The sequence below is a fragment of the Podarcis cretensis genome (genome assembly GCF_951804945.1).
Source record: "Podarcis cretensis genome assembly, chromosome: 4".
In the NCBI taxonomy this organism is placed as follows: Eukaryota; Metazoa; Chordata; class Lepidosauria; order Squamata; family Lacertidae; genus Podarcis; species Podarcis cretensis.
The window spans coordinates 81,020,429-81,044,035 of record NC_137173.1 but is presented as its reverse complement, the minus strand read 5'-3'; the positions used below and the strand labels follow the sequence as shown (position 1 = coordinate 81,044,035).

Sequence of the window (23,607 nt, the reverse complement as noted above, 5' to 3'; positions counted from 1 at the left end):
TACCTTCCTCTTTTCTTTTCGGTGTCCAATTTTCTTTTCAGTGTACACTTTGCCTGAAGTGTTTGCTATGTAATGTAATGGGGCAGATCATAATCTAATAGCACACATCACGTGGCCTCAGTGTTATGTCAATATAGAATCCTTTACACTATGTCTAGCATGGTGTCTATGTATGTCTTCTTTTCCAGTGGATTTGTAACTCTAACCTGACAAAATAATTCCCTACACGTTTTCCAGGATAACCTTCACTACCGAATTTTTGTTAGGTTCCTCACTACTAATTAAAGGACTAGGTCTGGGAAGCAGTAAAGATAAGGTTATTATAGAGCAGTGTATCCATCTCTGGTGCAGATAAATGATAATCTTTCTGACAACCCTCTTTAATCTTCTTCTTCACCATCCATTGTGTCAAAGCAGAAAAGCAAGCAAGACAAAATGGTGGTAATAGTCTTTAGGCAGGCTGTATCTAAACCCATCAGTCACCTTCTCTAAATTCATTGCAAACAGAGATGACATGGTTTCAAATGTTATAGCTGGAAGACAGGCTGCTGAGAGTGACCGGCTGCTCTTAGATATCTTGTATTTCACGTTCTTTAAGAACACATGTAATCTGTGTTATCAGAGCAGATACCGTGGATCTGAAGCACTAAAATGCCTCAGTCTCCCACCGCATTGTAAGGCCAGTCCTACACATATTGTTATTGATATTATATATATACTGCCTTGCATTTCAAGAAGAAATGCTGAACAAACACCAACAGCAAAATAACAAAAAATAAAATCAATTATACCTGTAATTAAAATGCATTGTATTACAGCTACATTAAAGCACCCATAATTAAAATAAAAGAAACAGGCCCATAAAAATGGCATAACAGTTAAAATAACAATCAGAGCAGGAGATTTGTGCCAGGAGATCAGGGGCATGCTTGCCTAAATAGACGCATCTTCAGTTGCACCCTCCTCTGTCGTCATCTCTCCATCCTTACCTTAGAATTACCATTGTAATCTGCAGCCCACCCAGGGATCATAAATGAAGAGGGAGGAGCAAAGAGAATTCAGAATATTTGTGATTTACCTTGCCTCCAAGGGGTTAAGGTTAGATGAGATAGGTATAGGCACGTCCAACAGGTAGATCGTGATCTCCCAGTAGATCACCGGACTTCTGTGGTAGATCACTGGCTCCCCCCAGCAACTTTGACTCCCCTGAAAAAACGGGCCTTCCTCCTCCCCAAAAAAACTCAATAACTTTGACCTGAACCCCCAAAAAGGGGGATCACTGCCAGTTTTTAACTAGATCGCAGTCCTTTGGGAGTTGGCCACCCCAGGGCTATTCAATGGCCTCAGCTGAGAGACCATCTTTTTTTGACTTTCCCTCAACGGTTACCAAGGGACAGCCATTCCACCTTGCTATCTGAAGTGTTTCCATCCGCAACTGTGACTTTGAGAACTCCCCTTCTTCTTCTGTCTCGTTACTTTTAGGTTGTAAACCCAAGAGCAGGAACTTAATAAACTTCAATACACTGTTCTTGCAACAATCCTGTGGTGTAGGTTAGGCTGAGAAAATAATCACACCATTGCACTTGCACTTCATGGTTAAGCAGGGACTTAAACCCTGTTCTCTGTGGTCTAAGTCCAGCACGTCTCTTGTCTGCTAGATTTCAGAAGGGCTCAAGAAGGTAACTTGTAACGATGCCTGAAGTGAAAATCAATCCAGTGGAGCTGACAAATATGCCTGAGCATTAAGTCAGGCCAGAATTCTTCACAGGAGAGTGAATAATATTAATGTTTTCTTTTGACTGCTGCTCTATTATATCATGACAAACAGTCTGCAACCTTAGGTTTTATGGTGAGTTTTTATTGCTCTCCCCCCCCCCCATATGGTTCATTTTTATGTACTGTGCTTTGAAATGCTAATGATTAAGTGGAATATAAATGTCTTAAAAGAATAAATGAAACCTTTTAGTGTTTTATCTTAAAGTTAAGACACCATGGCGTGAAAAGAGGAATCTAAAAAATCCTTTCATCTCTCAGTAGATCTTACAATCCATTGACATTCTGTTTAATTTTCTATTTATTTTTAATTGTCCTTTAACATTCATACATATGTACATTCTTGCAGCTGTGCCATGTGGTAGATTGCACATATTGAATCCTCCCTAAATTTAAAACAAAACAAAACTGCTGCTGAGAAGATAGCATTTTGGGGAAAATATGGTATACAGTGGTACCTCGGGTTAAATACTTAATTCGTTCCGGAGGTCCGTACTTAACCTGAAACTGTTCTTAACCTGAAGCACCACTTTAGCTAATGGGGGCCTCCTGTTGCTGCCGCGCCGCCGGAGCACATTTTCTGTTCTCATCCTGAAGCAAAGTTCTTAACCTGAAGCAATATTTCTGGGTTAGCGGAGTCTGTAACCTGAAGCGTATGTAACCCGAGGTACCACTGTATATAAAAAGAATCTTCCTTTGTTTTTTAACTCAAGGCTGTTCAAACATCCATCCTACCCTCCCGGTTCTGAAGTGATACAGTCCTATTTTTAAAACATGTAGATCAGCTTGAACATACTACCATTTCAAGAAAGATTATTAAAGGATATGAGGCACTAGAATCATGCCCACTTGAAGGTCACATAGCATTATCATAAATGATGCTATCTCATCTGAGTCTCTCTTTACAGAAATTATAGCCTTCATTTCCTGAGCTTTGCTATAATCCCTGTGGCCTCTAGTGACAATAGGCATTTGATTGCATTAAATGGTATAATAGAAAAAACGTTGACTTGCATTGTTTCCTGTGGGTAGCATTGTTTGCTTTTCCCCATTACAACATTTCCTGAAATTACTGGACCTTCATGCTGCAGAGCATTCTGGATTTGGAACTGAAGTGCTACTCACTTAAATCTGCCATCTTAAATTAAATATATGAGCATCCAAATCTAGCTAAGGGATAGGTACATGCATAAATTGCTGGAGCAAGAGCTGAGGATCTAAACTGAATGTGTGTTTACTGTGGCTGCTTTGTGCATTCCATTCCGTGAGATGTACCTTCAAACGTACATTTCAAATGTGCATCCACATCCTGGTGCAACTATTTATTTAGAAAATTTATAAACCACTTGATCAAAAAATTATCCAAGCAGTGAACAGCTATGATTATGTATGAAACTTGGCTGAAATCCACGAGCCAATTAAAATCACGTATCCTTGCTAAAGCAAAGACGAAATTGATAAAACTTTTAAAACAAATGTAAGTAACTAAATTGTGTCCAGATAGTGGTAATGGGTGGGGTGGGGTGGGGTAGCAGCGCTCACCTGGCCTCCTGACAGCTTGTCCATTGCTGCTTATAGGGAGGGGTAGGGAGATAAGTAAGGTGTAAACACATAGTCAGAGCCAACCCAGTGCTCTTGCTGCTGTGTTTGCACCACAACAACCTCTCTGCTGCCGCACTTTCCCAAACAGAAAAGCTTTCGGCATGTGTCTGCAACAATATAGTGTGTGTGCCTTCCCAACTAGTCACACCTTTTAAAAGTGCAGCTGAATTTAGATTGAGATAAAGATGTGTTCACTCTATAACTGTGTAAAGGTAAAGGGACCCCTGACCATTAGGTCCAGTCGTGACCGACTCTGGGGCTGCGGCACTCATCTCGCTTTATTGGCCGAGGGAGCTGGCGTACAGCTTCCGGGTCATGTGGCCAGCATGACTAAGCTGCTTCTGGCGAACCAGAGCAGCACATGGAAACGCCGTTTACCTTCCCGTCGGAGCGGTACCTATTTATCTATTTGCACTTTGATGTGCTTTCGAACTGCTAGGTAGGCAGGAGCAGGGACCGAGCAACGGGAGCTCACCCCGTCGCGGGGATTCGAACCGCCGACCTTCTGAGCGGCAGGTCCTAGGCTCTGTGGTTTAACCCACAGCGCCACCCTCTATAACTGTGTACGTATATTAAATTTACTTCATTCAGGCTGTCTTTGCCCCCTAAACCCTTCTTGATTCCTAGAATATACTCCAAAGCAGTGAAGCTGCTTTTGTAAAATAGTTCTCAGTACGTGAACCAGTGCTAGAGACGACTGTTTTCCAAGGTGATTTGTGCACTAGTTGCAAGTTGCACCCCATTCATTCTATGTTAGAGCTATGCTGGGATCAGGTCAAGCAGGTAGCTCAGAATCCCCTTCCCACGGTGGCGAACCAGATGCCTTTGTGAAGTCCACGAGAAGGTCATGAGCAACATGGCACTCCCTAGCTCATGTTCCGCAGCATCTGATATTCAGAGGCATCTGCTTGTGTTAATCTTGATAACAGGATGGCATAGCCCCAGCGCTGAGCATGTCAGAGGCCTTTTTTCATCACTCTAATCAGCTTGCCTTTCACGTTGGAAGACTTGTCTTTAGCTGAGCCGCGATCATTTGGTGGTGCAGCGACCTGCTATAAATTTAAGGTATCAGATAAAAGGCTTATTGAATATTCTGCCTTGTGTGCAATCAGCTAGCCAGAGGTAACCTGAAATTTACCTGCATGCCAGACATATTTTCTCGCCTATTCTAGATTATGGACAACTGACTCATATGTGCTGCTTAATGCCTTTAACCTTTAAAACCTCCTTTAAAATGCGCTTTTAGCCTGCTTATAACCTCTGGGTGGTATCCAGCATTACTCATACGCAAAGTCAGGCTGCACAGAGCTTGTCTGAGCCCAGGGCGGGAGGCCCTGATCAGCTGGGAGGTCCAGGGTCTTATTGGCATGACAGTGTTAGTTCGGCAGGCCCCTGGCAGGGCTGCCTAGCCAGCTTAACTTTCCAAAACCCTGGGCAAGTGTACCTGGATGTCCCCTGTCTCTGCACGGGCCTGCTCAAAGTATACCCATTGAAATAACTGGTCAGTGTTGGTGCTGACCTTCAAAGCTCTAAACGGCCTCAGCCCAGTATACCTAAAGAAGTGTCTCCACCCCCAACGTTTTGCCCAGACACTGAGATTCAGCTCCAAGGGCCTTTTGGTGGCTCCCTAGCTGCGAGAAGTAAGGTTACAGGGAACCAGGCAGAGGGCCTTCTTGGTAGTGGCGTCCGCCCTGTGGAACGCCCTTCCACCAGATGTCAAGGAAATAAACAACTATCTGACTTTTAGAAGACATCTGAAGGCAGCCCTGTTTAGGGAAGTTTTTAATGGTTTATTTTGTTTTTAAATATTATTATTATTATTATTATTATTATTATTAAAGTGTACTAATTTCAGTGGATCTTCAGCTATCGTCGTCTAATTTTTTGCAGACAGAAGCACTGTGTTTAAACTTAATTTATTTTCACTACAAATCAAGACCTATCCGTTCCTATGAAAGTAAACTCTAGTTGGGTGGAGTGTCAGTATTAATTACCGGTATGTACCTCTCGGTATACCGGTAAGTACCGGTATGATAGCCAGTGTGGTGTAGTGGTTAAGAGCGGTAGTCTCGTAATCTGGGGAACCGGGTTTGCGTCTCCGCTCCTCCACATGCAGCTGCTTGGGCTAGTCACACTTCTCTGAAGTCTCTTAGCCCCACTCACCTCACAGAGTGTTTGTTGTGGGGGAGGAAGGGAAAGGAGAATGTTAGCCGCTTTGAGACTCCTTCAGGTCGTGATAAAGCGGGATATCAAATCCAGACTCTTCTTCTTCTTCTTCTTCTTCTTCTCCTCAGCTCTAGATATGAAGTAGACTACAAATCATTTTAAAGCCTCTTTTACACATGTATGATTCTAAAATAAAAACAAGCACACACAACTTCAGTTTGGAAAGGTTTACAAATTCACTCATGTACTAAAAAGCAAGGCGACTGAAAGGTAGAGTTCTTACTGTAACATCTGTGCCACGTAAACAGTAAACACATTCTGTGGTCTTACATGAATAGTAGATTTAGTAGTAATTGCCAGGTGTCATTTAGTTTGGTAAAGTAAAACACACAGTTGAGGCTATTTCTAGTCTTGGTAAGTTTGGAGCTAGCTCATCATATGCCTAATAGAAATTGAAAAACTAATAGTGTCTGATATAATTCCCGAAACCTGATGCTAGGAGCCATTAACCAATGAGAGTAATTTGTGATATATAGACTTGTGTTCACAGTAAATGTACCTATTTCACTAAGTAGAGTATCTCTTTGATAATTGTGTTGCATTTTAAGCCTTGGCAGAAAAAATGAACTTTTTTGAATGGGTTAATATGACTTGTGTAGGAGTTTCCGGTACTCTGTATTAAAAAACGAAAGGAAGCTTTGAGTGTCTGATTACTACAAAGTGGCTGAGGTTAACATTTAGAGTGCAAAGTTCCATGTATTTCTTTTCTCACTAGACCTATTGGCTGATCTTGTGTGCTAGAGTTCACATTTAATAATTGTGCTTTGACCCTTTTGCCTTCACGACCTAGACGTCTTCTTTATTGGGCATTCATCATGATTTGTGTTCATGATGTTAATTGGGATGGTTTCAGGGCCATTTGCATCTGCAGAAGATTTGGGGTGGTCATATAGCTTGCTTTGCAATAGGTTCATCTCCCATAGCCTTCTACTAAAATCCTTCAACCGTTCATGCCACAAATGTTCTGGGTGTGCGCGCGTGCGTGCATTAAGCTGCTTTTGTTGTGCTGTACCACAAAAGTTCCCCTCCAGAAGGTAATAACAAGGAGTGCAACTGCGCCAACTAGCCAAACCCTAGACACTTCACATGCTGGCTTGCCCCATCCCTGGGGTTCACAAATTCAGTGCAAATGTCTGCAGGCAGGAAGTCTTTGTATGTACTGCTATGTGTGCGAGGTTTCGTCCCTGCAGATTATTGTGCTGCATGCATGGGTACCAGTGTCTGGGCCAAGCTGGTGAAGAAGAAGAAGAGTTTGGATTTGATATCCTGCTTTATCACTATCCGAAGGAGTCTCAAAGCGGCTAACATTTTCCTTTCCCTTCCTCCCCCACAACAAACATTCTGTGAGGTGAGTGGGGCTGAGAGACTTCAGAGAAGTGTGACTAGCCCAAGGTCACCCAGCAGCTGCATGTGGAGGAGCGGAGACGCGAACCCGGTTCACCAGATTACGAGTCTACAGCTCTTAACCACTACACCACACTGGCTCTCATCTTTGGAATTAGGGCTTGCTTCCTGCAGTATTTACATATTGATTGAATGTGTGATTATTAGTTTTGGGTAGGACTTTATAGATGTAAAAAATAATGCTTTCTGGGTTACAAGTAAAGGCCAGTATTTTTCAAAATACTTTGATAAAGCATGTCTAACGGTAGACACACAAGGTGTGATCTTGGTGTTGTAAATGCAGCTGAAATTCATACAGATATAAAATAAATATGTCTTTCTCAGAGACTTGTTGTTGACATCCGTCTGTCTTGGGAGACAGTGGAAGAGTGTGCCTTCAGGGGTAGAGTCGACTATTGGAGAGTTAGTTTCTTCTGTGGCTGTAGAGGCTGATACTGGAGAGACATGTTTTATTGCAGGTGGGCAGATTTTGCTACTACAGGTGCGCCATGGTCTTCTCTCTGTGCTCCTCCCAGCAGTCATTCCTCCTCTGGCTACTGGAAAATATGATACAAGGAGCCAAGTAAAACACTTGAAATCTGCAGAATAGTAAACTGCTGCATTGGTGAGCAGTTTGATGGCATTTTTAACACTGCTTTTGGAGACTTACCAGTGTTTAATTCTTCTGACATTCTCTTTAATGCTGAACCTTTGGAGCAAATAATAATTTCCCTGTCTTCAACATAACTGAATGTGCTTGCTTGACCTCAAGGAAATGTTCCTTTTTTTCATGAAGGCCTTGTTAGCTTGTGAGCATTGGGCACTTGCAGAAATAGTTTATGACAGGATTAAGATTGCAGAGGGCAAGAACAGGTTTGCCTGTAGGGAATATCACTTATTAGGGTTGAAACAGATGTAGCACAGACCACAGGTTTAAAAAATGTCCATGCAGGCATACAGACACACACTGTAACATTTAAGTGCACTTATTGCATGTGACGGCCTGTTTGCATGTAGTCTTGCACACAAGTGTTTATGCTTGCCTACATGTCAGGGTTGAGTTCTCAGCAGTGGTCTGAGGTGATCCGGCAATGAGGAGCCGTGTCAGAAGGTCAGAGTCAAGGAAAGAAGCCAGAAATCAGGACCAAAGGACACACCACTTGTTCCTTGTGCCTCTCACTTGCACCAGGGGAGAAGCGAAGTGAAAGCAGTCGGGTAGTACATGTCAGCCAGAAAACTTGGCTTGTCATTAAATATGAACATGGCCTTTATCCCTTGTGAGGCTACAGATAATAGATAGTTCCAGCCTTGGGAACATCATTGAAATGCTTTATTCTGGACTTGTCTCTGGTATCTCATATCACCAGTGAAGGTTGCACTCTGGGCTTGCATGACTGGCTAGTTTGCTACAAGGCAGGTGTACTACAGAGAGGGAAAACATATTTTTTCAGAAGTGTGGCCAAACAACAAATGGGACTTTACAATGAGCCTGATTAGATGAATGATCCAATCCAATAGCCACCATCATTCACCTCCCCCATCTCCTTCAACTGCTTTGGCTATGGCAGGTGAGCATTAAACACAGACATAATTTCCAAAGACGGCATCTACTGTCATTTTGGCTTGTGGAGATGTTTAAGCAACAGCCTGATTCAGTCTCCAATATTCATACTTACTGACTTAAGAATACAGAAACTTTGTTCCGTTCAGTTGTTAAATGCTTATCTGCGCAACAGCCGAAGCATTGTTAACTTTGTCTGTTACTGTGCGGCTGTAGGAACACAAGGTTCAGCTTCCCTTCCCCATGCTTTGGGCTATTTATAGCAAATGTAATATCATAATCCTGTTACTAAGCATTGTGCTTGTTTGCTAAGCACTGAAAAAATCCCATGATGGATCAACTCTATGTTTTGAGGGGACAATCATGAGCTATATACTGTAATAATGGTGACTTAGGATCTTTCTGCTTGTTATTTAATTGAGGAGTTTTATTGCCATACAGGGAAGCATAGGAGATCACTGCCTTCTTCTCTTTCCTATGTTTTTATTCAAATCCCTATTTTCAGATAGATTTCATCTAGTTCATAAACTTGTGTCGGGTGCAGTACCAATTGCTGAAAACCTTAGGGACCCTTCCTGAGACATTTGCTGATTCTGCGCCATCAGTCTATTGTCCCTTATAGTCCGAGAAGGTTAGGAATATAGGTAGCTGCCTTACTTTGGGTCAGGCCATTGCTCCATCTAGCTCAGTATCATCTACATTGACTAGAAGCTGCTCTTCAAGGTTTCTTCAGGTGTTCTCCATCATTACCTAGAGAGGTCATAGGCTGAACATGGCACCTTTTTGAAGTAATGCAGAATATGGACTTTTAGAGTTTCCAAGTACCTGAGGAGACCCTCTAATGTGTGTGGGAAAGAGAAATGTTGTAGCTTGAGCTTCCATCTGTTTTCTGTTTGCACACCAGTTGCTGCTTCTCCTTTTATTCCCTCAAAAAAGGCGGGGGGGGGGGAGTTTCTTTCGAGGGAGGATGGAGAATCTGCTGCCCTCCAGATGTTATTGGTAGACAACTCCCACCACCCCTGATGCTTGCCCCTGCTGGCTGGGGCTGATGGGAGTCCAATACCACCTGGCAGACCACAGGCTCCCCACGCTCACAGAGACTTACGGAGTGACTTACAAGTGGTTCTCAGGTGGTCTCCCTAATGGAACAAAACCACAACTGAACAACAGCATCTCGTGACTTCAGAACATTCTATATCATGTGGCCTGCATGAAGCTTATTGCTTTATAAAGCAGTGATAATGTTAACCATCATGGCCTCCTTTCCCTTCTTCTCGCACACCCCCTGGCAGTAAATCAGAGCCCTGTAGTACACGCCACCTTGTGCACTGTTCTTGTTGAATAGAAAGCTGTGGTTTGAAAAGGTTAGGCAACCTTTCAATGTATCACTGAACAGCAGAGACATCTGGAAGTTGTGATTACCCTTATCTTCCCACCCAGAAGCAACTTAAGCAATTTCCCCATGGCATTTGCTATCAAGCTCAGCGCAGTACAGAATGCATTAATCTATTATAAAATACGTCCCCCTGCTTATTAACGTGAAAGAAAAATAATTCCACAAGAGTATCTCTGCTTACCTAGATCTAGGGTCATAGCAGAGGCTTTCAGCTATCAAATGTACTTGAAATGCAGACCTTTATTCTCTTTACCAGTAGGTAGATAATTTATAACATTATTTGCCTCAATTTATTTTTGGTACATCGTTTCTTGTTGGGCGAGGACGTGTCTCTTTTACCACCCAACTAAAAAGGTAGTTCCATAGTACTGACCTTTTGGATTTAAATTGCAAATAAAAATATAGGCAGCACCACTTTGGTGATGGGGTATTTGGTTAACCATGTAGAAAATTTCTTGATCAAACTCTTTTTCTTTCATTTATCTGTACTGTACTTCGATGAGTCTGGAGTTTTTATCATTGCGTTATTTATCTTTAATTTTATTATGTCTACTTGTTTTTAAGGGTTTGTTGATTGTATAGGTACCTTTAATGAAAATGCCATACTATTTTGTGCAGGCTGCATATATATAATTAAGTGGTCTATAAGTGATGTTAAATAAATAAAAATTAATTTTCTGCAATATCCCTGTGTGATACTATGTCAAGGATGTTCCAGAGCATTACAGTGGTACCTCGAGTTAAGAACTTAATTCGTTCTGGAGGTCCGTTCTTAACCTGAAACTGTTCTTAACTTGAGGTACCACTTTAGCTAATGGGGCCTCCCGCTGGTGCCACGCTGCCACCACGTGATTTCTGTTCTCATCCTGAAGCAAAGTTCTTAACCTGAGGAAATATTTCTGGGTTAGCGGAGTCTGTAACCTGAAGCGTCTGTAACCTGAAGCGTCTGTAACCTGAGGTACCACTGTATAGGAAGTTTTAAATGTGTGCTCCAAGGTGCCCAGTGTTCATCGGGGCTGTACTTTTGCTTCCCCTTTCCCATGGCAGGTAAGCTCACCAGGGCACAGTGTTTGAGGGGACCCATCAGAGAGCAGTATGCCGACATCCCCCCGTCAAACTGCAGTTGCTTCAGGCTTTCTGATAATCAAATCTTGCTTATGGCGCAGCATAACACTTCTTATTGAATTTGAGACTTGTGTGGTGTCACGTTTCATACGAAAGAAGTTCTGCAAGTAAAAGTTTTGCAATTCGAAATTGCTGTTCCCTGTGTCTTGCTTCCTTGTCCTTTTTACCAAGGGGACCCATTGTTCTTTCGGATTTGCACGAGCTCCTCAAGTGAGAGTCGTGGCTCATGAAGCAGATCGGAGCCTAATGGGGTTGCTGTCTGTATGTGATGAAAAGATATGGGTCACATGAAACACAAAAAATAATCCTGTTCAAGTACCTGTAATTAACTGAAACTAAACCCTTTTAGCCAGATGCTTCTAAAAAAAAGAAAGAAAGCCTTCCAGAAGAGTGAATTTATTACTTTTCAAGATATTTGCATGATTGGATGACCTTTTCCAGATATTAAATCTATACTGACTTTCTTCTGACCAGGCTTTCACGAAGGTTAAACCCACTGCTGAGCTTGATATTGGTTTAGTTACTTGCACTTTCATGAAGCTGTTTACAGTGGTACCTCGAGTTGAGTACTTAATTCGTTCCAGAGGTCCGTTCTTAACCTGAAACTTTTCTTAACCTGAAGCACCACTTTAGCTAATGCGGGCCTCCCGCTGCTGCTGTGCCGCCGAAGCATGATTTCTGTTCTCATCCTGAAGCAAAGTTCTTAACCCGAGGTACTATTTCTGGGTTAGCAGAGTCTGTAACCTGAAGTGTCTGTAACCCGAGGTACTACTGTAGTCAAAACACGTCGGGTGCAATGGCGGGCGAGATTTCCAGAGTCTTTTGTGTGTGTGTGTGGATGCCCACACCCTTTATTTATTTATTTATATCTTTTTGCCAAGTGCGTAAAGCTGAATATGCGCAAGTTAAATGTGTGTAAGTTGCTGGCTAGTTATATTACACTGATTATATGTGAGGAAGCAGTGGGAGATTGAGTTGATGAAATTATGGAATTAGGGGATAGGTTGTGAAATGATCCTGAGAGATAGAAAGGAGCAGGTGAATTCACTCGAAACACGGACTTAACCCTGAGTGGTGCAGCATCACTGTGGGAGGAGAACATCAGCTGCAGGCTTTGCTGTGGGAACTTTTTTCTCATTCACACCAAATCATGGTTTTGCTCAGCATTATGTGCTAACCAGGTCCCAGTCTTTTAATTTTCACGTAGTAGCTGTGAAGTTGTGCATTTGGGAAACAATTTCCATTTCTTTTTATAATCTTGCTGAGTGTTCCCTTTGAGGTCTTTAGCCATCATTGGGATAAGCTGTTATCCTCTGAAATAATATTTTTTATACATAACTTATTGTGCAATGTTTACTGTGCTATTTTGAAAAGGAAATAAGATTCCATAGATATTCAGGACACCAAGGGAGTTTCTGAAGATGGAGCAATACAATACATGTATTCCCTTGATTTTTGGGCAGGGGGAGAGACTTTCTTCCTCTTCCACACAATGCAACACTTAAGCAACAATTTGAAGACCAGTGTGTGGGGAGACAGTGTGTCTTAATACTTTCCTTTTGTGCTGTTTTCCCACTGAAAATTATCTCCCCTGCTCCAGCCGTCTTTTATGCCCGCCAGGTAGAAGATCCAGGTATTCAGAGAAATAAAAAACAGCTCTGTGTATGTATTAATTTCAGTGTAAAAATGATACAAAAGGGAAATGTTAAGAAGCCACTCCCTGCCGCCTCCGATTTACTTCAAATTGTAGCACAAATAACTACACTCTGTCCTTGTCATAGAAGCCTAGACGACCTTCAGGGTCCCTTCCCACTCCACAGTTCTATGATTCTAAGCCAGGTATACCTTATTTTACAAACAAACTGGTGGTTGCTTAGAATTCAGTCCCGTTCTCTGCTATGCTTATGCCACGAGAGCAGTGCATCCGGGCTAAGGGATTAAGTACATTATTCTTTCCTACTCCCCTTCCTGTTAGCCCCTGGTCAAACAAGTGTATTCATAGAATCTTAGGGTTGGAAGACTCTACAGTACGGGAATCTCAGCTAAATCATCCATCCAACCTCTGCCATCCAATCTCTGCTTAAAAACCTCCAAGGAAGGACAGACAGTCCAGCATCTCCTGAGGGAGCCTGTTCTACTTTTCTTAGTAATTCCCAGACCGCAGCCACTCTCACTAGTTCCTCAGAAGTTGTTTATTTATTATTACTTTTATCGTGTTCATATCCCATTTTTTTCTTCAAGAGGTAGGTTAGGCTGAGAGGCAATGGCTGGCCCCCAAGGTCACCCAGTGAACGTCCTGTCTGAGTGGGGATTTGAACCCTGGTCCTAGACCAACACTGTAACCACTACACTAAACCGCACCACCAAAATGCCTAAACTACTAACTAAAAGCACAACTGGTGCTGTTTCAATAAAAGTGTGCTATTGTTCTCACAGTCCTCTGTTGGTTACAGGCTATAAGATTACTGAAATGTTGTTTGCTCCAGAGATGGTGGTGGTGAGGCGAGCATTCTTTGTTTACATAATTGTGTTAATTATAGAATCATAGAATTGTAGAGTTGGAAGGGCAATCTAGTCCAACCCCTGCAATGCAGGAATCTTCTCCCATCCAATTTGAACCCCTACTGGACCCTGCTTAGCTTTGCAAATGTGCTGGCAGCTTTATTGCTGCACACGTTCTAATCTTTTCCACAGGAAAACATGTAAAATGATTCAGTTAGGTAGCCATGTTGGTCTGACGCAGTCGAAATAAATTAAAAAATTAAAAAATTGTCCAGTAGCACCTTAGAGACGAACTAATTTTGTTCTGGGTATAAGCTTTCGTGTGCATGCATATTGTGTGTTTCTGAAGAAGTGTGCATGCACACGAAAGCTTATACCCAGAACAAACTTAGCTGGTCTCTAAGGTGCAACTGGACAATATTTATTTATTTATTTATTTATTTAGACATGTAAAATGGTGTAAAGCAATGTCTTCATCATGTCAAGATTTTTTTTTTTAAAAAACTTTTGCATAATCTTGGCCCCCTTAGGAGTGATATTGATTAGACCAATATCCAATATATTAAGATAGCCAAGTCAAGTTTACTCCCCCATTGACTTCTGTGGAACTAATGGAAGGGACTGCTGCTTGGAATTATTGAAGAACAGGCAGCAGCTAGTCAGCCATTTCTCCAGTTCCAGTTTTTCTGCCATGGTGCTGCTAATACTGGATTAGGGATATTTCCATAGTAAAGCTAAGGGACAAGTGTTTCCCACCATGGGAGTGAAGTGGTGCAGTGGATTTTGTGCCTAAGACAGAATAATTAATTCTCTATTCCTCAGTGCAGGGAAACCTCCAGAAAAGTCAAATGCCGTTGCAGATTTAGCCTGAGACTTCTCCCAAGAATCAGACATTACAAAACCAAGGCTTTGGGATAAACAGCCTGGAGGTACAAGCTATTTCACTTTGGAGAAACATGAAGACATCACTTTCCAGGTTTCCATGGTTATGTGCACTTGCAGGCTCATCAGCGACCCAGTTAAACTAAAGTACTCACATTTAAGCTTATTTAGTTGCATGAGAGAGTCAGGGAGGCTAAGGTTCGCTTAAACCAAAGTACTTTGACTCCACTTAGCTGTGGAATGCCTTCGGAGCAATAAATGCAAATTAAATCCATCCTCACAATGGAGGTCTGAGGATTTTCAAGAATGCATACATAGAAAAAGAGTGAGTCAGAATGGCAGGGCAGCTCAGACCTATGGTCCCATTACAAGCTGTAGTCCTACACACACTTCCTTGGCTTTATTGATCCCCGTGGAACTTACTCCTTTGTAAACACACATAAGATAAACCTGGTGGTAGTTACTTTGGCTCTGCTTGTGATGGTTCAGCTGTACCCTGTTCCGCTCAGCTCTAACAACAGTGAAATGACAATAAGGAAACCTCCACTAGTGACAAGTTATTCTCATAGCAACAGCACAGCTACCCCAACCAATCTCATTGCCACGTGTGGACGACTCCCCTAGGACTTATGCATGGAAGAAACCAGTTGCTATGCAGCAATGTCATGACAGCGCAGTAGGAAAATATTAACCCGTTCCTTCTGGTCTCACCTGCTCTGTGGCTAGTGATATTTGCGGAGACAGAAGATAGCAGTTTTCTCTCTTGGAGAACCATAAACACTGATAACATACAGCAGTGGTTAGGAATGCTGCAGCATAAGTAACTGGGAGACTCGAGTTGTTTGCTTGCTTATGCAGCGTGATCAGTGTGCATGGCACCTCACAGAGTACAGCTTCCTGCTCGAAGGAGTGAGTTCAGATTCTGCTTCAGGTATATGGAAGATGGTGCTATTTTTCGTCTTTCATGTCTACAGTGGTGCCTCGCAAGACGAAATTAATTCGTTCGCGAGTCTCTTCGTCTTGCGTTTTTTTCGTCTTGCGAAGCACCCCTATTAGCGGCTTAGCGGATTAGCGCTCTTAGCGGCTTAGTGGCTAAGCGGCTTAGCGGCTTAGAAAAAGGGGGGGGGGAGGGAAAAAACTCGCAAGACTCGCAAGACGTTTTCGTCTTGCGAAGCAAGCCCATAGGGAAATTTGTCTTGCGAAGCACCTCGAAAAACGGAAAACCCTTTCGTCTAGCGAGTTCTCCGTCTTGCAAGGCATTCGTCTTGCGGGGCACCACTGTATCAGGTTTCTATGTCAGTACCTCTCTAGCTACATCTAGTCAGTACCCAATGTTGCATCACATTCCACATGACCCAGAAAGGGAACCTAAGTGTGGAGAGAGAGAGAGAACTTTTTCATTCTCAGTAGCCCCAAGGGCATGGACCAACCTTAATCTTCACCCAAATTCTTCTCCTACATGCACCCATTTACTCTCATCCTTTTAGGTAAGTGAATGATTGCCATTCATTTCTGAGTAAACAAGTTAAGAGCTCCAGGGGTGTACCTAGGGGGTTGGCTAGATCGGCCTCTGCCAAAGGTGCAGGCCCATGGAGGCACAAAAATTGCCCCTCTCCACTCTGGCTAGGAACCTGATCTCCCGTCCATGTGCTCAGGCAAATGGACCGATGGAAGAGGAGAAGGGGAGGCAGAGCAAAACAGACCCAACCGCAGTGGCTGTGGAGGAAGTCACTGGCAGAGTATGAAAGGCGCCGAAAAGCAAACTTTTTGAGTTTCTGGTCCATGGTCTCTCCTGGCTTCGGAGTCACTGCTACATCCCCTTGCCAAGGATGCAAGGGAGCCTAGGTATGCCTCTGAAGATCTGTACTTGGGGACACTGCTATAATGATGGGAAAGCTGCCCTCTCACTCCTGATACTTCAGAAATATGTAGAGCAAAAAAGAACCACACTTTCCCAAAGGCCCTTGCCACTTTCCAGCTCTCCTTAGATATACACCAACCATCATGATGAACGACACTTTGCTTAAAATAAAATTTAAAAAAAACTAATTTAGGTGTGAGTGTGTGTGTTTCACTAACACTGTAATGTTTGAGAAGGTGTCTATGAACATTTGTATAATATTTATTACAGTGATCAGCTCTGCAAACATTTGAGTTCCTTGCTGCTGTGCATCTTTCGTTTTGCTCCAAGAAATGCTCTTTTTACACACTTCAGTTTCACCTTTTGTTAAATTTTGAGTGCAGGAGGAGCCCAGCAGTCACGTTTTATATTTAAGTAAAAACACAGAGCAGCCAAATATTATGTGTCTCATGTATAGTTACGGCTTCTGCATGCCCTCTTCATGCCAGTCTGAATTCTCATGTATCTTGGCTGGGCTTCAAGATGACAAGTGATATATCATGGCAGCAACTTCTCCTTCTCTGCCAGGGGAAACAAACACCAGCGCTTTCTTTGCTTCTAGTAATCTGCCATAGTGGAAATATAAGACAGTTGAATAGTATGAGGCTAATACGATATATGTTTATTGAGGTGATGTTGAAAACGTGCATGCTTGGACTGCATGATTCTGCTGTGCTACTTAAAAAGTTATTTTGATGATTCTTTCCCTTATCCCTAGAAAAAATATTGTGGTGCACTGCATAGGGAGTCTTGTCTGGATGTGATGCATGATTGATGCAAAAACATGGTGTTTTTGATTCTGATTCTTTTATCTTATAAACTAGTTTGATGGCCTTTTGGACATAAAAGTGGCTAAAAACACGAAGACGACCAAGAACAAGGTTTCCTTTTTGTCCTTTTCATAAAATAATCCAAAACAGCAATTTTCCATGTTGCAAGTTAGTTTTGTTACAACCCTTTAATTTGTAGCATACATAAAGAAGCAGATTATGACTGATATGAATTTACGTTGTCTAAGGTGCCTAGAACTGTTAATATTAGGTGTTAAAATCCATGGATACTACACAAAATGCATTAGCTCTCATAGTTTTATTTATAATTGCATATAATAATTCAAACATTTCAGTGTTTGTTCGGCTTCTTCAACAGACACAGACACTCTCCAAATATCTGCTTTCCTATTTTTACACAGAACAGAAGTACAGTGGTACCTCGGTTTATGAACTTAATTTGTTCCAGAAGTCCATTCTTAAACCGAAACCGTTCTTAAACCAAGGCACACTTTCCCTAGAGGCCTCCCACCGCCAGTGCCCTTCCGCCATTCAGCTTCCGTTCATAGACCGGGGTAAAGTTCGCTAACCAGAACACTACTTCTGGTTTTACGGAGTTCGTATACCGATTAGTTCATAAACAGGGTTGTTCTTAAACTGAGGTACCACTGTAGCTGTTTCTTTTCTTTTCTTTTCCTTTACAGATTGATATAATAACTAGCATTGAATTAGTTGCACTTTTTTAATGAGCTGCGGTTACCTACGCTTGTAAGAATTCTCATTCAATTGTTGGTTTTGCTCTTAAAGCAAATATAAAAGTTCAGGAGCTAACAATTAATGCTTGCAAGGTGGGATGCGTAAAAGGCAGGGAAGAAAAAAAAGATAAGGAACATTACCATCTCCCAACAGAGCAGAATAGCTTTAAAGCTTAGATGCTAAACCTTTCAAGTGACAGACTTGCCGGTTCTAACCTGAGCAGTAACTAACCCCTGTGCACACGGTATGTAGCTGTTTCTGTCGAGACCTTAATATTTTTCCACTGCAGGACTCTTTTAAGGATCTATCTCCTTCACAGCTGTGCCCTTGTTAGCACTTGAGGAAGGGCCCTCACTCAGCTCCAGAGTGTGCAGAAATTCTCAGGTTCAGCCCCTAACATCTTCAGCTATAGCTGGGAAAAACACCTGCCTGAAACTCTGAGAGTGCCCTTGCCAGTAAGTGGAGACAGTTCTGAGTTTGATGAACCAGTTGTATGACTGTATAGGTGGATTCTAGTAAATCCCCTCCGCGCACCAGTGACAGTTCAATGCCCCTCGCGAGATGGATCCCTTAGAACTGTGTTTTCCAAACTTGGGCCTCCAGCTGTTTTTGGACTACAGTTCCCATCATCCCTGACCACTGGCCCTGCTAGCTAGGGATGATAGGATTTGTAGTCCAAAAACAGTTGGAGACCCAAGTATAAGAAACTCTGCCCTAGAAGCATAAAGGATCCCGGAAATAAATAGAAATCGGGGGCAGAGGGCACATGCTATCATTCCTCCAGTGGCAGCTGTTAGGCTGTAGAGTCAGCAAAAATTAAGTGTCCTGTCACCAGACAGAGTTAGTGCCTGCACTCTGCAGCCATGTTGCCAGGATTCCATAACAGCATATTGGGAGCTTGCATGTGCAGTCTCCTGCCTCCCTATTTTGCAGTGGAGGAGGCATTTGTCCCATTCTTGTGGCGAATTGAGAAACCACTGTGTTCCCCACCACCACCTGCATAATCTCCAGTTGTGCAGAAAGTTCTGTCTTTTTCTGAGCGCCCCCTTTTTGTTGCCTTGTAGGGAGGGGGGACACTGGCTGGAGGGGGGACCCCCACTTGGCTATTAGATGAAATAATTTGAAATTCCCTACGTACCTTTCTGTGTCTACGTACTGACAGGGATAAGCAACATTTGAATGGCTATAGGAATAGTTGTCGATCCTAAGTTCACCTAATCTGACTCCTGGAGACGCAATTGTCTCTCATCCTCAGCTAGCCTGTAAGCTTCACAGTTAAAACAATCAGAAGCCTAGCACGACGAGACAGGACAGCAGCACCTTATGGGTAAATGAGACGTCATTCTTTGAACATTAAATCAAAACAGGCCTCTTAGTTTCCTACACAGTGAGCTGCATCTGCTTTTAAGCGGTGAGTGTGCTCTCTTTGGTTGCAGATGAATCCGATGAGAACAAATGTAGAGGAGGGAGGAATGCTGTAGCATTCATAGCGAGGGCAATGTGTGATTTTCTACATTGGCTGTACGGATTTTAGAAGAGCAGGGGCTGCCAGTTTATTTCTGTGAAGTGACAGAACAACACCGTTTCAAGTGCAATCTGAAAAGCAGCGATAATTGCTTCATCAAGGTCAGAACTCTGCAGCATTTTTACAGAACTCCCATCATGTCTGCAAGCCAAGTGTTGTTATCTCATATCTGAGTATCTCAATGCATGGCATATCCTTGTGCCGGTCGCGTTGAATAGTAAACCGAGAGACGTTCATTCAGAGTGAGGCCAGGCACAGCTTTCAGTCAGCTTACCATCTGCCTATGTTCTTCCCTCTCCCCTTGAGCAAATGTTCAACAGTATAATGCAGGGTTATGCTGGTGAAAGGCTGGATTTCTAGGGTATCTGTTAGCATAGTGGCTGTGAGCCAGAAATTCTCTGGTTTAAAGCCATGAACTCATTGTATGGCAATAGTCAGGCTACTGTTCTCCAGTCGGTAAGATGATGCAGGAATACCTTTCCAAGCTGTATCGTGAAGCATTCAGAACACTCTCGATATATTCTTTAAAAATTATTATGGTCTTATTAACAATTTGGGAAAATACTCTCATTTTCAGATCTTAATCATAATTAACCCGATATTTGATTAGCTTGATCACATATCTTTGGCAATTTACAAAGCAGAATGCCTGATTTATGATTTTAAAAATTAATGGGAAGAAGATTTGCCTATTCAAGTTATTCGAATATTGCATTAAGGCAAATCTTCTTTCCATTAATTTTTAAAATCACAAATCAGGCATTCTGCTTTTTAAATTGCCAAAGATATGTGATCTTTGCAAAATCAGCAATTCACCCCCCCCACTAATGTGCGACATTATCCTGACAGATGAGAACAAGAGTGATATTTCAGTATCATATGGATGTGTGAGATGAAAATGGCATAATAATAACTGGCTCACTTTAGTGAGGCATAGATAGTGGCCCTGCTAGCACTTTGAAGGTTATAGTCTTTGTTAATTCTTTATTAGTGCATATATGGTATTCCAGACAAACCAACTGTAAGAGATCCTGTCCGGCACAGGAAAAGGGAGACCATTTTGGTGAGGCATGGTGCTCAGCTCCCACACTCATTGCAGCCATGGCTGATGGGAGAATGCTAGGCATTGCTGGGCAGAGGGCAGGTTCAGGCTCTCAGACCATATCTCAGTGGCTGAGAGGAGATAGAGAAGGATGGGAAGCCAACACCATCCTTTCATCCCTTGGAATATTGTCTGATGGTTGTTCAAAACCACCAGCTGTGCCTGAGGGCTAGACCAGAAATGATGAAACAAATGGCCAGCCAGATGATGCTGGACTCCCAACACCCATTAGCTCCAGCCTATACGGCCAATGGTTGGAGTTGGTTCCTCAATCTGTTTCCAGACATTAAGTCCACCTGGAAGAGATGTTCTCGCAGCCCAGTGCTGGACTCTGGGCTTCCATTGCCCGCGCATGCAGCATGCATGTAGCAGAGCCACAGGACTGCTGGATATCAGGTTGAGAATCATGCAGGAGCCATTCCCTGCTTCTGCACATGTGTGGTCTGCTGATTATATGATGGTCCATCTGTTGAGAATTCCATTCCTCCCATGCTGCAGATATGTGGGATTGTTACATGTCACATGCCTGTTTACATTCCAGCACTGATTATTGGAGCCTTGTGAGAGGAGATACGCTGTTTCCGCTCTGTATAGCTTTTGCAGTTCTTTCTCCGAGGAAGAAAGACAGAGAGAGAAGCCATGTTTTTCTTTGTTCTGTTACATTTGCTCTAATTTGCAATAAATAAGGCTTAGATATTACTCCTCAAGGCTAAGCTTCTGTTTGAACTCTGCTTGTCGTGTGCTCATGTCCCTAGACATGGGCCACATTAGCGTGATGGGAGACCAGCGTGATGAATCCTGGGCGATGCTGTGTTGGGGGAAGGCACCAGGCCTTGGCGTTATCACTCAACACCATCATATGATCTGATGGAAAACTCCATATATGTGTTGCTCATAAGGTTTTATATATGGGAACCAGCAGTTCCCTGTTCCCTGTATCTTTCCACATCATGCCATCCTCTTCCAAATGCATGACAAGATCATACTTTTATAGTGGTACCTCGGGTTAAGTACTTAATTCATTCCAGAGGTCCGTACTTAACCTGAAACTGTTCTTAACCTGAAGCACCACTTTAGCTAATGGGGCCTCCTGCTGCTGCCGCGCCGCCAGAGCACGATTTCTGTTCTCATCCTGAAGCAAAGTTCTTAACCTGAAGCACTATTTCTGTAACCTGTAACCTGAAGCATATGTAACCTGAAGTGCATGTAACCCGAGGTACCACTATAGTAACCCAGCAGAGTTAAGGCCATAGGCCATTGTTATCTCAGTACCATATTTTGATGGTCATTTAGCCGCTTTCCCCATCCCATCCATTTCATCACTTAAACGTAGCCGACACCATCCCATCTACTGCAGAGAGCAGAAACAATCAAAGCTTAGAAATATTTCTAGAACAGTTCATAAGATAAAAGCAAATGGGCTTTTCATGTTAACAGGCAAGGTGGAAAAAAATACCTGCAGTTTTATGCCAATCTTATCTGGAGGACAGCTGGGATATTTCTTGACCTAATGTAAGTTAAGCAACTAAGCAAAATTGTTTGAGCCCCTTCAGGCTTGTTTCCTTTTTTAAATAATTTTTTTTAGTACCTTGCCAGATAAACAATTGTGATTCAAGGGACAGAGTATGAGCCCTGAACGCTCATCCTAGCTCATGCATTGAGCAAGTTGTTATAAACTTCTCGGACTTGTTTCTCAGAATGTAAAATGGCAATACTTGTAACCTACCATATACAGGTTTTCCTGTGAGGATGCAAATGTGGACTTTGAATTCTGACAGCTGTAGCACCAGTGAGGTTAAATGTTAACAAATTTAGTGTACCATAAGATTGTGTAGACTTGCCCGTTAAAGTTTATGTCACAAAAGCCTTAAGGTATCACAGGGTTTCTCCCCTCCCCCCTTGTTTTTTCCTGTTTGGGCTACAGCAAATCAATGTAGCTCTTCCCTTTGAATGGGATAATGGGATAGTTATTCCATTGCTTGCATTTTCTTTTCTTTCCTTTTTTTTTAAAAAAAAGAAACATTATTATTCAGAAAACTGAATACTTCCCTGAGTTTGTTGTGAGTACTTCACCCCCATTTTATTTTTTAAAAGTTTTCTATTATGTTAAAAGTTTCATGACCTTAAACTGAGAAACAAAGTCGTACTTAAATCATCATTCAAGCTTGATGAAGCTAGGAGTCTTGAATATGTCCTTTTGTATTTATTCAATTTGTATACCGTTCTTTATCCAAAGGTCCCAGGGCAGTGTACAATATTAAAAACATATTTTACATAGCATAATAATAATAAATGATATAACAGTCACAGAAACAACAACAACAACAACAACAACAACAACAACAGGTCCACCACATTTAAAAGGTCATAGGTTGTTTAATGGCTAAAGACCTGGATAAAGAGGAATGTTTTCACCTGGCACCTAAAGGCATGAAATGATGGCTCCTGGCAAACTACTCTGAAGAGAACATTCCACAAATGGAAAGCCATCACAGAAAAGGCCTATTCTTGTGTTGTCGCCCTCCAAGGTTGAGCAACCTGATCTTCGAATTTTGCTTGAGCTGAAGTTTCTGAATCGTCTTCAGAGGCACCCCCATGTATAACACACTGAAGTAATCTAACCTAGAGATTACCAGATCGTAGGGCACAGAAGTGAGGCTATGTTTGTCTAGATAGCAGCATAGCTGGGCCACCAGCTGAAGCTAACAGAAGGCACTCTATGTCATCAATGCCACCTTTGCCTCCAGTGACAGCAATGGGTCCAGGAGCACCCTCAAGCTGCGTACCTGCTCCTTTAGAGGGAGTACAATCCCCTCAAGAGCAAGCAGTCTTCCATCCACCCAGTCTAGGGAACCACCCACTAACAGTGTCTCAGTCTTAACTGGATTGGCTCTCACGCAGTCCAGTACCAAGGCCAGACACCGGTTCAACACATCCACTTCCATACCTGTAGATGTAGATGTAAAGGAGAAATAGAGCTGTGTGTCATCAGCATATTGCTGACAACACACTCCTAAACTCCTGATGACCCCACTCAGCGACTTCATATAGATATTAAACAGCGTGGGGGGATATAATTGAACCCTGAGTGTCCCCACATTGAA

The 23,607-nt window shown here is 42.5% G+C and overlaps 1 protein-coding gene across 3 annotated transcripts in view; it reads left to right on the top strand.

The window, feature by feature from the left end:
- The window catches only part of ATP11A (ATPase phospholipid transporting 11A), a 109,492-nt gene that overhangs the window by 25,360 nt on the left and 60,525 nt on the right, over positions 1-23,607 (top strand). The gene's annotated exons all lie outside the window — the stretch shown is intronic.